Source organism: Athene cunicularia (assembly GCF_003259725.1).
Source record: "Athene cunicularia isolate RWA chromosome 5 unlocalized genomic scaffold, athCun1 chr5_part1, whole genome shotgun sequence".
NCBI classification, from domain to species: Eukaryota; Metazoa; Chordata; class Aves; order Strigiformes; family Strigidae; genus Athene; species Athene cunicularia.
In genome coordinates, this window is record NW_020799101.1 from 15,916,445 (window position 1) to 15,930,796 (window position 14,352).

The following is a 14,352-nucleotide window of genomic DNA, read 5'->3' on the forward strand; positions in this document are numbered from 1 at the left end:
ATTGCTGCTGAAACGTTTTCAATAAGGTTCTTTCTTTTAATTGGATGTAGTTCTTTCAGAAACTTTCCAAGGAACAATAATTTTTCTCCAAAATACTGGCTAGCCAGAAACTAAGTACTCCAGCCAAACCTCAAACTATTTAATTAGTAAATTCTGCAGTGCTGCCTCCCTGGAGTTTTAATTCAGTTACTTTTTATCCCCATTCCTCTCTCTGGGCCAAGTTCTCTGCTTATGCCACAATGCACTCTGAAATGTCAATTCTCACTCAGAAACAATGAGACCTCCTGACACAGATGAGACTTTGGGGCATTTGGGATGAGCTCCAGGATATAGATTAAATGGAAATCTAAGATTTCTGGACATAGGCAATGCTTCTTCCTAAAGTTTTATCATGACATAACTGAAGCTTTTTCTGTATTTGGATGTCTATTGAATCAAAATTTTACCTGTGAGCCAGGGGAGGGATGGGTCTGGGAATTCAACCAGCAAAGCGTCCGCTAGATTATGAGACAATAACGTGAAGATGATTACTGACTATCCTTAAAATAATAAAACTCTGCCCCATAGCAGACCTTTACACCACAATAAATCAAAACATCATCTTCCAGAGGCTCCCAGGCTGGGTGCATGTAAAGACTGTCCTAAGGTGTGATGAGCCACACACTGCTGCAGAGGTGCAACAAGAAGGAGAAAGAGGTACATAGTTGAAAAGACTGCCCTGTCAGCTGGCACGCAAGAAGATACATTCCTATACGAATGGTTCCGAGATGATGAATTTTCAGTAGCAGTTATAGGAACCATAGACGAGAGCAGTACCCTGTCTTTCTACTTTCTCCTTGCTTTGCCATGTGTATAATGTGATTTACACAGTTTTATCTTCTTTCTTGAAAGTGGTCTGTACCTACCAGACAACACACCAGACACTAATGGGGAGAATGTCACCTTTCTGTCACCTCAGGAAAATATTTTTCATTCCCATAACACAAACCTTCAAACTACATAGGATAATTTAAAAATACAATGGTATTCTTAGTTGACAGAAGCAAAAGGTGATGTTTTCATATCTTATTAAGATATTGGATATTAATTTCCTTCAACTCAAATGCAAACATGAAAGTTCCTGTCACTAATGGAGTAATATTTTATTTTTAAGAATTTACTTTGGAAACTATTTGCATTACCTACAAGTCAAGCCAAAAATAAGACTATCAGCTTTTTCCTTACCAAAGCAGATTTACCATTCAGCACCTGTAATGAGAAGTTTTATTCAACTATTTATACTGCAGTTACTGACTATAAGGTATCCATGATATATATGTTACCTAGTTGAATATATCTTATAGGTGCATGCTGAAAACTGCTCACATAAAAAAGCATGAGGGTAATTTGGCTGCAGCTGGCATTCAGCCGAAAGCAGGTCTGTGTGCAGCTGCCTGGGTAGGCATACTTTCAGATTTTCATATATAACATTTCCCCTTCCACAGTCATTCTTGAAAACATACTTTTTCCTTATCAGTGTTCATGAATACCAAATAAAAGGTAAAGAAATTGCCCTCAAAGGAAACTCTTCATTTTTATTTAAATGAATACTTAATGAATCTACTTAAGTAGTACTTGCTCCCAGATATTTCTAGAACTATCTGTGAACAGAAACCTGTAAAATTAAAATATTAAGTGTTAAATTTTTTATGGAATAGGATAAACCTTTCTTCCTATTTCAGGGTGCAATAAAAGTCCCGTGTCAAAGTACACAGCTGCCGATGGCGCAGGGCAGTGGGAACCTGGACACTGTCCACACTAAGAACAGGTAAAATACAGCACAACCACAGCTGGAAACTCTTCCCCTAATGGGTCTTCTGTTGGAAAGGGCAGAGCAAACCCGGAGTCCTTAGGCTTTTTGATCCACCAGTGAAGCTTAAGCACATTTGGGCTATTTGGAGTGACTGTCTCATTGAAGATGCTGGCCCATGCCTGAAGGAAGACAACTGTGATGAGCAGAAAGAGTTGCTGCTTTACATCAGGGGGTGTGTGGGTTAACTGTTATTTTACAATGCAGGAATTTAATTTGTATAGTAATAGAATCATTAATTTGTATATTAATAGAATCATTGCTTGATGAAATTCATGCCCACAAGAAAATGACAGGTATTATTATAATTCGATGCAGAGAGAGACAAAGAAATACCAGGCATCAGAGCTCATCTCTTGACTCAGACACTGTGCTTTCCCAGGCTTCCCCTCTAGAAGATGGGTATGAGCCTCAGGAAGATTGCTTTGGTGTCTGCTAGAGGAGGAGAGGTTCAAGAGAAACATCTGCAGAGAGGATCCTGCCAGCACGAGGGGCAGGCTGGAGTTAGCCAGGTGCCTGGTATGTGCAGGTGTGCTCTAGCACATGAGCACCGACGCCATTGCCACGTGCTGCGATCAGCAGTAATTTAACCAGAAGAAAAAATGAAGAGTAGAGGCAAATACATTTTAGCCTTCTTTTGTTCAATTAGGATGATCAAAAAGCAGAGCTTGCTAATTCCTTAGAACTATCAATAAATAACTGTAAATTCAAAACCAAGATCAGCCTCACTCAGCTCCACTGAACTGTGCCACTAATGTTTCTCACCCTCTCCGAGACCTGCAGCACCATGCAAACACAAATGTTTCCTCAACCACGTCGGTGTGCTTGGCACTCTCATTCTGTGCCCTTCTCTGCTTGTCAAATCTCTGCTCAATTTTCTCATCTCTCTCACCCTGTCATGTTTTCATTAACAAGAGAATATTTTTGCTCTTTCTTCCTTCAGTCTTCATATTGGATTTCATTTTAATTTATTTACTGACTTTTTACCTTCTCCTAATGGCTTTGTTATTGAATGTGCAATACCACAAGAGACTAAACACCTCTGTTTATGAGGCATCTCTCAGGGTTTTCCAGGCTTGCTTTTATATCCTGCAATGAATTTTTTTATTTTTGAGACCAGACCTAGCCCCTGCAAACTGGTGAAAAGCTCATTACTGCTTCCCGAGGGAAAGGACTGATCACTAAAATCAATGAGACTCTAGGATGAAAGTTTTTACACCTCCAGCTGACTTCAATAGCAATCCCCCTTGTGCATCTCAGGACACAGTCCAAAGTACAAGTCAGTAAACAATTAACTGACCTATTTTTTATGAGGATATGTCAGAGTTAATGGGCAATGTATTTAGGCAGCTTGAGGCAGAATTGAGGTCTCATACTTTTAATACTTCATATATTTATAGGTACTGAACTCAAGAGAAATGGTGATCATCATCACTGTACATTCCTGTCAAAAACACAAGTCAGAGAATTTCACTGCACCAACCTCAGTTAAAGCACATGTCAGAGAAGCAAAAAGGGTTAATGATCCTTACATTTAAAATACACTCTGTATTTACAGTCTGGATTTTGCTTAAACCCCACAGTACTGGCTCTCTAGATTTCTCTTTCCAATTGCATAAACGTCTGCTCGCTTCTCTCAATGTAAGTACTTAGAGAGTGTGACCAGATTTTGAAACTCATCAATTATGTGAATTTTGTAATAATTTGTGAGATGCCTCACTATTCCTTTCATTTGCCTTTAAAAAAAAACAAAACAAAAAAAAAAACACCAAAAAAAACCCCAAACAACTATAAATAGAGCCTTCTTTCTGCAGCCAGTCTCCAAAGGTCACCTTACAATGTTTTGCTATTTCCCGTATTAAGCAGCAATGCTTTTCAGCTGACATTCCAACTTCAAGTCATGCATATGAGCATGATGTGAGCTTGCTCCAGACCACAGCGAGGACTGCATACAAGACTGCTGAGAAAAATAACATCCATTGTCAAAAAGGGCACTTCATCAAACAAAATTTAGCTGCATGAATACAAGTGTCTCCAAATATTTGGTTCATGCTAAAAATATAGCACATTTATTAAAAATATATATTTATAAACATTGGTATGAACAGACACAGATGTTAAGCAAATGAGAAAAGAAAAATAACCATGTAATGTATTTCTCCCAACATTTTATCAGGTTTAAGCAGACCTTGCTCAATGGAATTGTTTTTTTCATGATTGTACCATATGTTCATTCTAAATAAAAAGCTTGTCAGATTCGATATAAGTAAAAGCAAAAGCCAAGAGGAAAAAAAAAAAAAGACCTAACAGACATGTGATCTGTGCTATGAAGCTATCTTTGAGTTCAATCTTTGCGGGTATACAGTATACATTTCTAATTGTAGATAGTGTACAGTTTCTTTTTTTAATTTTAATTGTGTTAAAACAGCATATCCCTGGTGGATTTCTTCAAAGCTACAACTTACATAATTGCAATCATTTTCCACCAAACTGAAAGGAAGAGGGCAGGACAGAAGAGTTAAGCTTGTTACTGGGTGAAAAAGTCTTGTTCAATTAATTGTGCTTCAGCCTTCACTGCCTTCAGGCAGCACTTTTATGATGTGTTAATATAATACAGAGTCAGTTCTGATTAAACAACTTGCCAATAGCCAGCAATGTTTGTTGTCACTCTTAATGGCCGTTTTATCTGGTCTATTTGCATGCCTTCTAGTTTACAACGTTGTGTAAATATACACAAAAATGATCACAATGAGGTTCAGAATTGTCCCAATAATTCCAAGCATTGCCAAGATGGTTTCTTCTTTGCTTTCCTTTTCTTGACTGCCTTTATCTTCTTCATTTCCACTAGTGATTACCATCTTGGTGGCCAGTTTCTTTATCCTCCCCTTCAGGATAACCTAGATTTAGGAAGAAAAACATCAAAATGGATTGTTAGTTAGTTTCCAAACTCATATTAATAGTGGAGCCAACTGCAGAATTTTTGCCTCATAATATGTTATATATTAAGAATTCACTTTTAAAAGGATTAATATTTTTACTAACTATTTAGTAAATGCTTAATTAAAATGATAGTTCAGCTAGCCTGTAGATTACTTATAACCATCCATAACAACCCCTGCTTATGTGCCAGCAATTGTTCATAACACATATAACTCATTTGCAATGTCATTATAAAACTGGTCAGAAATGTACCAAGGTGGTGTGACTCCACCGGCATCAGTGGGGACTCTGCCTGCATTAGGACTGTGGGAGACCATCCGGTCAAGTTGTGGAGACCCTGGATTTACACTTCAGTACAAAGCAGCAAGTGGATGAGGGAAATAAAACTGGGAAGACCTCCTTTATTTTTAATATGAAAAATTATAAAAGACAAAGGCATTTTGTCTCCTGATGAAAAGAAAGACAGCAGTGACGTCCTAATAAATAATACAAAATAAAAGCAAAACCAAAATAACATCCATCTTGACTTTTTTTTTCCTTATTCCTAATATATGATGAAAAGTTACTCTCAGTGCAGTGAGCTGAAATGTATTGATCTGCCTGCAGGGAGAGTACAGCCATTTCCTACGCAGCAGCCTCAGCCTCTGAACTACTCAAAACCAGAAGATTCTTCAAACGTAGGACCAGGCTGCCAAATGTGGCACTGTTGCAGCCACAAACAAAGAAGCTCCCTTGGTCTTCCAGCCAGGCACTGAGATTTGGGTAAACATTTGATTGTTCAAATTAGAAACTGATAAATTCTATTTATCTGTGCTTATCTAACTCTGCAAATTCTCATCTTACGGGTAAACCAGAGCGCTCCAGAAAACTGGAAAAGGTTGACTGCTTCCCCAAATCCAACTGGTCTGCCAGCAGCTGGGTTCAGGCGATGCCCTGCTGCTGTCTCCCAAGCTGTAAACCATATCCCATGATGTTTCTGCTGCAGGAAGCAGCGGTAGGATGTAACCCAAAATGCTCCCCACAGCTGCTGCCCATAGGAGGAGTTTGGCTGGAGGAGAAAGGGGGCACAGGCACTTCCTTCATTCCTCCCTCCGCTGACTTGCAGAGCAAACCCACTAGATCCCACGCAGCATGGATATTCAGGGTGGTGAAGGCTCCCTGAGAATAGGCCACCACTTCTGGGGGCACAAGATCCCCCCAGCAGGTATCACCAGAGGGAAGCCCTGACCTGCAGCTCCACCAAGCTCCTGGGCTGCACAGCTGCACAGCAGCAACCAGAGTACTGAACGGATGGAAAGGAGGGGGAGAGATGAAGAAATCCTGCAGTAAGAGAGACTAGGAAGAAAAAAAGAGAATCGAGACAAAACAACCTGTCACATCTGCAAGTTGTTCATATATAGGACTGCGGGCAACTTCCTAGAACAGGCATCATGGTTGAATCCCAGCAGGTACCAGTGATTAGCAGTGAGTAAGGCAGCAGTAGGGGTCTGCGGGGATGCCACTGGCCTTTATACTTACGCTTGTGTTAGCATTTACGTGTTTTGCCTTCGTGTCACCAAGTGACACAGAGGAAAACAAGAGCAAAGGAGTCAGTAACCCCAGGGTATCCACAGCAGATAGATACAAGTCAGCAGGAGCAGGGCGGCACTAGGCAAGAGGGTACTACATTAGACATCAGAGCATGCTCATCCAGCAGGTCTTCAGGTGTCTTACCTCAGAAGAGCAAAGCTTCAGAGGCACCAAGTACCTCCCAGGGATGCTGGCTCCTGCTGACACCCTTCCAGCCCTCAGAAATTCCCTGGTCCCCACAGTTCCTCCAGCCATGACCACCTGCAACTCCTCCTGCAGGACCTACCTCATAGCAGCAGAGGAGCTTTGTCACATTTGCCCCCAGCTGGTGTCCAGAGGGTTTACTGGCATCTGCCCTCCCTATCTTATTAACTGCCACCACACAGTCAGTGATATCTTAACAAGCGAATTGGCTCTGGGAAATCACAGAATTCCTACTAAAGCCATTTAAATTAAACTCACAACCCAAGCACATGCACTCTCTGTGGCATCGGACCACAAACCCACATCCCAAGCTAAGACATGCAGTCATTGCTTCACCCACAAAGCCATTTGGATAGTGTTTTCCCCTTCAGTAACTGGGAGATTTTCCCTCTGGCCAAATGTTTGCGTTTCACTGTTTATTTGAAAAATCAAGTGGGATCACAAATACAAACTGATAAAATCTCAGGCCTGGAACACAAGGATTTGAGGGGAAGGTGAAGTCCTTGCTGGCTAGTTTCCAGAAGAGCTGAGCACTCTTGATTCAGCAATTGGATCCCACAGAAATATGGTCATACACAAGCATCTTGTGGGTCATGCCCTTCTGGCTCTGAAAAAAAGTCAGAGATGGGTCTCTTTGCATCCTATGTTTTGGACAGAGCTTCCCATTCACATCAACATAAACCCACACAGAGTAGTGCAGAGTCCCACCTGGGATGGATTTGCACATGCACTGCATCCACTGACACTGTAGCTTTGATATGGTGACTCTGCACCACATGTGCTACACAATCCTCTTTCTAGGACTAATGTGGGCAGAGCAGCATGGGGGCATCTGAACCTCTCATTAACATCCCCAGCCTTTTCTTAATAAATCCAAGCTATGCAGCATGAAATTAGTGTCAAATTTTTCTGCAGGATGCTAGAGCCTAAAATTAACATAAAACTAAAAAGAAATATTTCACCAAAGAAAAAAATGTATCAAAGGTTATTAGATATAAAGACAAAGCCTCTGGTTTAGGAAATCCTTCAGTTGTGAATTTTTTGGAAACTAAGTATTCTGGAGCAGTACCCAATCCCTGCCTTGTTATTAAAGTCTTTTCCAGCCACCCATTACTGGTTACTGAGAGAGATGGGGTCCCCAGGCTGCATGATCTCTGATCTGAGGTTGTACAATCACACACGTAGTGTGGACACTGACACCATTAGTTTCCCTGGGGGGACTGCACCAGCGGGTCCACACCACTTGCTATTTTATACATCACCTAAACTACGAGAGAGAGCACAATGGGCTTGGTATCATGAAGCTTTTAACATTCAAACAGAACAAGACTGGGACCAAATACAATTATATTAGTCCTTTGTCAAATACAGTACTATGGAAATCAAGGTAAGCGTTGACTTTGAACTGGGAGTAGACCAGAATCAAAATTACTCCTCCACATTTAGAGGACTGACCTTGTGAGAAGAGAAGCAATCTCCTAATGGCAGACTCAAGCCTTTAACTTTCACAGATCTCGTGCTCCGAGTGGTATTTTGGCTGGCTGGGGTCTGTGGGTGTTTTTTGCTTCTGGGAAAATATTTGCTGTCAGTTTTAGTATAATTACACCCAGTTAAGAAAATAGAAAAGTCTTCTGGCTTTCTGGGTACCTTTTTTCAGCCTTTATATTTCTCTTCTGGAAACTGATTTAATTTATTTGACACTGTTTCATATTTTTAAGATTCTTATGACACATTGCTCCTTTTATATTTTTCTGGTGGGACTTCATGCTTGTCAGAAACACTCCTTATCCAGAACTGGGTAGTCCTAGAAGTGCTGAGATAAGAAGGATAAAGAACACTATATTTACCGGTTCTTTAATAACAATCCTTCTTATTTAATTACTTCTTCATTAGGAAAGTGCTTTCCTGCTACATGAAAATTAATGTTTTCTACTTCTTTTTCTAAGATTCATCATTAACCTAACATCAGCCTTTTGAAAAGATATCAATTCCAAAAGATATCCATGAAAAGATATGTATTCCATGTATCCTGCATTGCACAGGGGAGAAAATGACATTCAGTGGTTAGAACACTCCTTGCACTGCTGCTGACTTAGATATGTACAGGAAATCCACCTAGTTTCTCTCTGCCTCAGTTTCTCATCTGTGGGATTCTTTGAAGAACTGCCCATCTTCTGTCAGAAAATGATCCATAACAAAAATAAGGCCCCACCAATACTTCCAAAAGAGGGAGGTGCTAACATGAAAAATTCTAAATCCAACAGTGAGATAAAATACACCAACCACTGTCTCCCCATCTATGGGACCTGTTGCACATCACTGTCTGCAAATAGTCCAGTGAACTAGACAAAGCATTCCTAGCAAGAGAAGATAATCCTTACTTGTCTCTTCAATGTCGGTGTGAGCAGTGACTGAGCTAAAGGTGATGGCTTAGTGGCATGGCTTTGGAAAAGGCAGCAGCAAGTGCACATTTGTGAATTTACTGCAGTATGTTTGTCACATTGAAGATACAAAGCGCATCCCTCATGAAGTACCTGCCCCAACATATCTGTCAGCTTTTGAATATGCTGGCACCTTGACTTGCTCTTGAAAAAGTTTTATAATCTTAAATCATTTCCATTCTGAGTCATTACTTATGAGCTCCCCAAAGAGTCCGCGAGTAGAGGGCGCAGCCAGCAGAAGCGGAGCTCCTGGGAAGTCAAAGGACGGGAAGATGCTCCGGGCTCTGCCAGGGACCCTCAGCGCTCTTCCTGATCAGCCTCGAGCTGTCATGTATTATCCAGCACTTTGAAAAACAAGAATGAAAACTTCTGAAAGCTCCCCAAGTCTGATGCTCAGCTGGTACGATGTAACCTCCCTCCCCTGAATTCAGCTGATCCACGTCCGTTTACACCAACTGAGGATCTGGCTCCTTGTATTCCATCTAGTTTGAATATCAGTGAGCACAAATTTTGTATTCTTAATCCATAATCACAGACAATCACCAGCCAAATGGTTTTGATATTTAAACTTGTTTACAGTCCCTAGGCTATTAGTTGTGATGACACATTAAGAGATAAGAGAGCTTTAATTTTCTGAGGATAGTTCCACCCTCTGGGGATAAGAAACACACAGTGGAAATTTGTTTTGATTAGCGAACTGAAGAGGGCACAGAAATCATACAAAACAGAGTGTGAGTTCAGATGCTGCTGGAGCTGACACCTTCCCTTTACCTCACAAATAAGTGCTCGAATTACCAAGCAGGGAGAAGAGGCTCCTCGAGGACTTAACCCCACTTGAACATCACAGCCAAGAGGAGTTTTGTTCCTTTCCTCCTAACAAGTTCTTTTAACCTCATTTTCCTCCAAGGGCAGATTTGAGAAAGTTGGGTGCTCAACTCAAATCCTGGACAGATCCCAGGCAAGATGCTGAGCAGGGCAGTTAAGTGGATACTGCACTGCTGCTAGTGATCTGTGGGAGGAAGGCAAACTTAGCACACATAATTGAGTTTGTCAGCAATCATTTTTCTAAGGATTACATTGGCATATTCTCACTTTTGTGATGACTCTGTATCCACTCCCAATCCTCATGCTGTTTTGACTGGATAAATCCTCTCCTAAACTCCACTAACACAGTATGCTCAGAGAAGCACTGGTGGGTGCAGGAATGCACATTTGCATTTATTTATAGAGCTAGATTTCAGGGAACTGAAATGCAGTAAGGCCAAGGGAAGCTCTGGGGCCATAAGAAGCTTCACTAAAAGCTCATTCAGACACAGCAGCTTGCACAGGCAGTGTGCAGTATGTATGAATAGCAGATGAACTGAATCAGAATGAGCAGAAACTAATATACAGTAGAAATCTGAATACCTGAGAAAAGTAAAGACCTGCCATAGGGGAAGGGAGAGGGGAGAAAAGGAAAGGTACCCAGGGAGAGGTGTTTCATTAGAAAAAAAATAAATCAGAAAGAGCAGGAATGTGATCCAGGTTCAATAACACTCCCCAGCAGTGAGCAGAGACCAGCACCTAAGGCGAAGAGATGTCTCAGTGGAGAGAGGACACAAGCACTTATGTAGTCCTCAAGCAGGAAAATAAACCCACGTCAGGCTGCTGCTATGCTGGCAGGTTTAGTCAGTGGGAAATACACGCTATTTATAGCACTACAGCCAGGATATTTCCAAAGGTCTCAGCAATGTGAGACCTCTAGAATAAATGGAAGCACTCAGAAGCAAAGAGGTTATCCTAAGAAGGCAGAATTCATTACAGGGCTCATCCTGCTCCCCACCATGGGTCTGATCCAGTTTGTTCTGGCAGCTGTTTTTGTCCCCCAGGCAGCTCAGAACTCAGAGGAGGCAAAGGACTTGCTGCCAGTTTTACAGTTTTACCTTTCTTCTCCTCATTTATGTCTCTGGGACAATGCACAACCCTGAAATGTTGCAGATACCTAAGCTCTATCATAAAGACACCTAATATTGTGAATACAAGTATCCTTATCTTCAAAACAAAGCTATGATCTGTAGCAGAATAATGATCCTTAAATACCAGGCTATTAGTAGACTCTGCCTGCCTCCACAGTGCTAGTCACAGACTCATTAACAGCCTTTGGCTCCTCCACTTACAGCAAGGTCTCCCATACCAAGATTCATAGGGCCTCATGAGTCCTAGTTTGTGAAACAAACAAACCTGACTGAAATGAGAGTGTCACCTTTTAACCCATAGCCATCTCCCCTTTGATATGAAATGCACTATGAAAAATGAATTGCTATTCATCAAAATAACAGTCTATTTAAAACACAACTGAAAGCAATCGTGATTAAAAATCAAAATTTCACAAATCCAGAAATGAATAATTTTCTGGCTGGGCCTAAACAGTGGTGAAATTTCAGTATAGTTCTGGTTGGTTTAGACTGGCCTATTTTGTGTTCACAATCCATCTTCCTGATACACAGCACTGTGCTTGGTTGCTGGTGCTAATGCTCAGAAGCAGAAGCGCTTGACTCAGTACTGCAGCACACAGTTGTCATTTTCCTCCTCTTAAATACTCAGTATTTCTTTTCAGACCTTTTGAGTCAAAAAATTATTTAATCCCTCCCAATCTTCTTGGGGTTAACTCCTGATACCCTCTATCAGCAAGAGGAGAGGAAGAATGACAGGGTCTATGTTTATTTTGTTCACATGAATCCCTCTGCAATGTGTGCAAATGCACCGGTTCTAGAACAAATATTGACTGCGTGTGCTCCATTTTCAGACAATTTACTGCTCTGCTGCAACAAATGGTTACTGCTGAAAGATGAAGTTGCATATTGTGGACACAATGATGGGAAACAGATCTCTTAGGCTCCCTCTTCATATAGAGTCCGCTGAGCCCCATCCTGCAGAGCCCAAGAGGCTCCTGCCTCAGAAGCAGCAGCTCAATGGAGAGGAAGAGAAACCAAACATCAGCCCCGAACAGGTCTTTTGTGTCTCATTGCTCCTCTCCCATCAGTGGGGAAGGGACTGAAAGACCTAGCCACAGTAGAGATTTCCCAGAACTGCTTTATAAGATGTCCAGTAAAGGCCAAACACGCTGCGGAATTAAGGGGCATGAAAGTAGCTAAATGGAGCCAGATTACAGTCCAGCTGACCAGGTATCCCCTTGCCATCAGCAGATGCCAAAGGTGCACAGCATGATTGTAGTAAGTTTTACCCTGCTGTACCGAACTAGAGTCCAGAAATCTGCAACTCAAGGACTTCCTCTGCCAGGGGAAGCATTTTTTGGGTTTAATGGCCCTTCATAGATTTGTTTTCTCTAAATTTGTCTAACTGCTGCCTGAACTCGTGTTATTTTACTTCTATACAGTGTCCTCTAGCAATGAGCTCAAAAGAAAAATAAGGGACATATGAAAAAGTATCTTGTTATTTGAACCTGTTAATTCATTCCTCATTATGTAATTTGGAAAACAGTGAGTAATTGGCTTTTATTCTGCAGACCACCTAGAATGCTGTAAGTCTCTTACCATATCCTTGTATTCATCTTTTTTCAAGACTGAAAAACCTCAGTCTATCTAGTTGTTTCCTCATACATAAGCCATTATACGCTTTCAGTTATTTTTGTTGGCTTACTCTCTGCCTTTTCTAGTTATATGAGGAGGTTTTGAAGCAACAAAGGACAAAACCCTTCTGATCTTCTGGTATTAATGAGGAGCCTGTGTGCTGAAGATATATTGTCCTAACTCCCAAAGACTTTACAGGCTATACATACCAAGGGTGGTAGAAGGGACACTTTTCATTCACAGGAAAAAAAAAAGCAGCTAACATCTCTCCTTCCCACACACCAGAAATCATGATAGAATAAAGATTTGAAGTTGGATTTACCTCTCTTATCCCTTTACCCATCCTGATCTTAAAAAAAGTAGAACAACAAAAAAACACTCTACGGTGAGCATACCTGGATGCTGGCATATTCAGATTTTTTAAAAAAATCACAACTGTTAAAATCCTTAAAATTTGCAGTTTTGTCCACATAAAAGTAGCTGAAATAGCTATGTGAAAGAATGAGATGTTAAAAGTATCTCTTTCCATCATTTCAGATCTCAGCACCTCATTTTCTATTTCAAGGGCATCTCCAGGGTTCTCTTTTAGGAACAAAAATATGTCGAAGCCCTGTAAAAGGAAAAAATACAATACCCAAGTCTCTGAGAAAGACAGGTCTCCATTATCTGCCAGAAGGCACGTAACCTCTGTCACAAGCAATTTGAAGATCTGGCCTCACCACGCATGTTGGAATTGAAACTGAGCTGCTTCAGAAGAAATTTAAGAAATAATAAGTGGTAGAGAAGTGACACAAATATGTATTATTTTTCTGCTATATAATATCTCTAAATTCAGCCAAGGGCAGAAGATAATTTGGCCTGTAATGGATCAAAATACCTTTACCTCAGATGTGACCTCTCCTTACAAAACAAGCATGCACCAAAAGAGCATTCAGAAGCCTAAGGGATACAACACTAGAGCTGCTCTAGCAATATAGAAAGTCTAAAATTTCAGTTTTTACTTACAACTATATCTTTATTCCAAAAATTATATACAGCTACATTAAGGGACACTGCAAATAATTTTAGCCAACTGACACTTTCTGATTTAGGAAAGGTGTGTTCAGATTTTTTTATAACTTTTAAAATTATAACTATTTGGTCTGAAATGATACATGCCAGCCATTTGTCTCAGGGATAATATTCTTCTGGGAAAAAAAATCACCCAGTTTTGCTGTTTATAGGAATGATGTTTGGAAACCAATTATTGTTTTATCCATATAAAAATCTGGCAACCTTTTCTGTGAAATACTCAAGTATCCTTGCTTTTGAAGCAAGGACTGCATTCTCAATTTTATCATAGCTGAGATAGTTTGATAGAAGTGCTGAAGAAGTCTTGTGCCTCTGAAAATATGTTTAAGCGATCAGTTTTGTAAAAGAAATTACATCTCTTGTAATTCTTCTTCCTGTTTAATTACTCTCTTAGCTCAAAGCATCTTTGCAGCACTTCAGTAGGTTAAAATGACATTGATGGTTGTCAAGATGAAAATTTGAATAGCAAATGGTTTTCCATTTGCTTTTAAATTTTTTTTTTTTTTTTTTGTAATTAATTTGCAAAGACCAGCAAAAATGCCACAATTAAAGGTGATCCAGGATGAATTCAACCTCCTTCTGTTCATGTGTTATCAGGTAGGCTTTAGCTAAACACTATTCTGTCCACCAAACTCCAGCTTCAGTCAGAGCACAGTGAATTTGCCATAAAAGAGGACAGAAAAAAGTTCTTTTTTGTAGCATGCTTTCC

At 40.4% G+C, this 14,352-nt stretch overlaps 1 long non-coding RNA gene across 1 annotated transcript in view; it reads right to left on the reverse strand.

Moving 5' to 3' along the window:
- Positions 1 to 3,890: 3,890 nt before the first annotated feature.
- LOC113480640 overlaps positions 3,891 to 14,352 on the reverse strand; it is a 166,564-nt gene continuing 156,102 nt past the window's right edge. The window contains exon 5 of the long non-coding RNA XR_003398495.1: positions 3,891 to 4,746. This is a non-coding gene — a long non-coding RNA (uncharacterized LOC113480640). The remainder of the gene's footprint in view (positions 4,747 to 14,352) is intronic.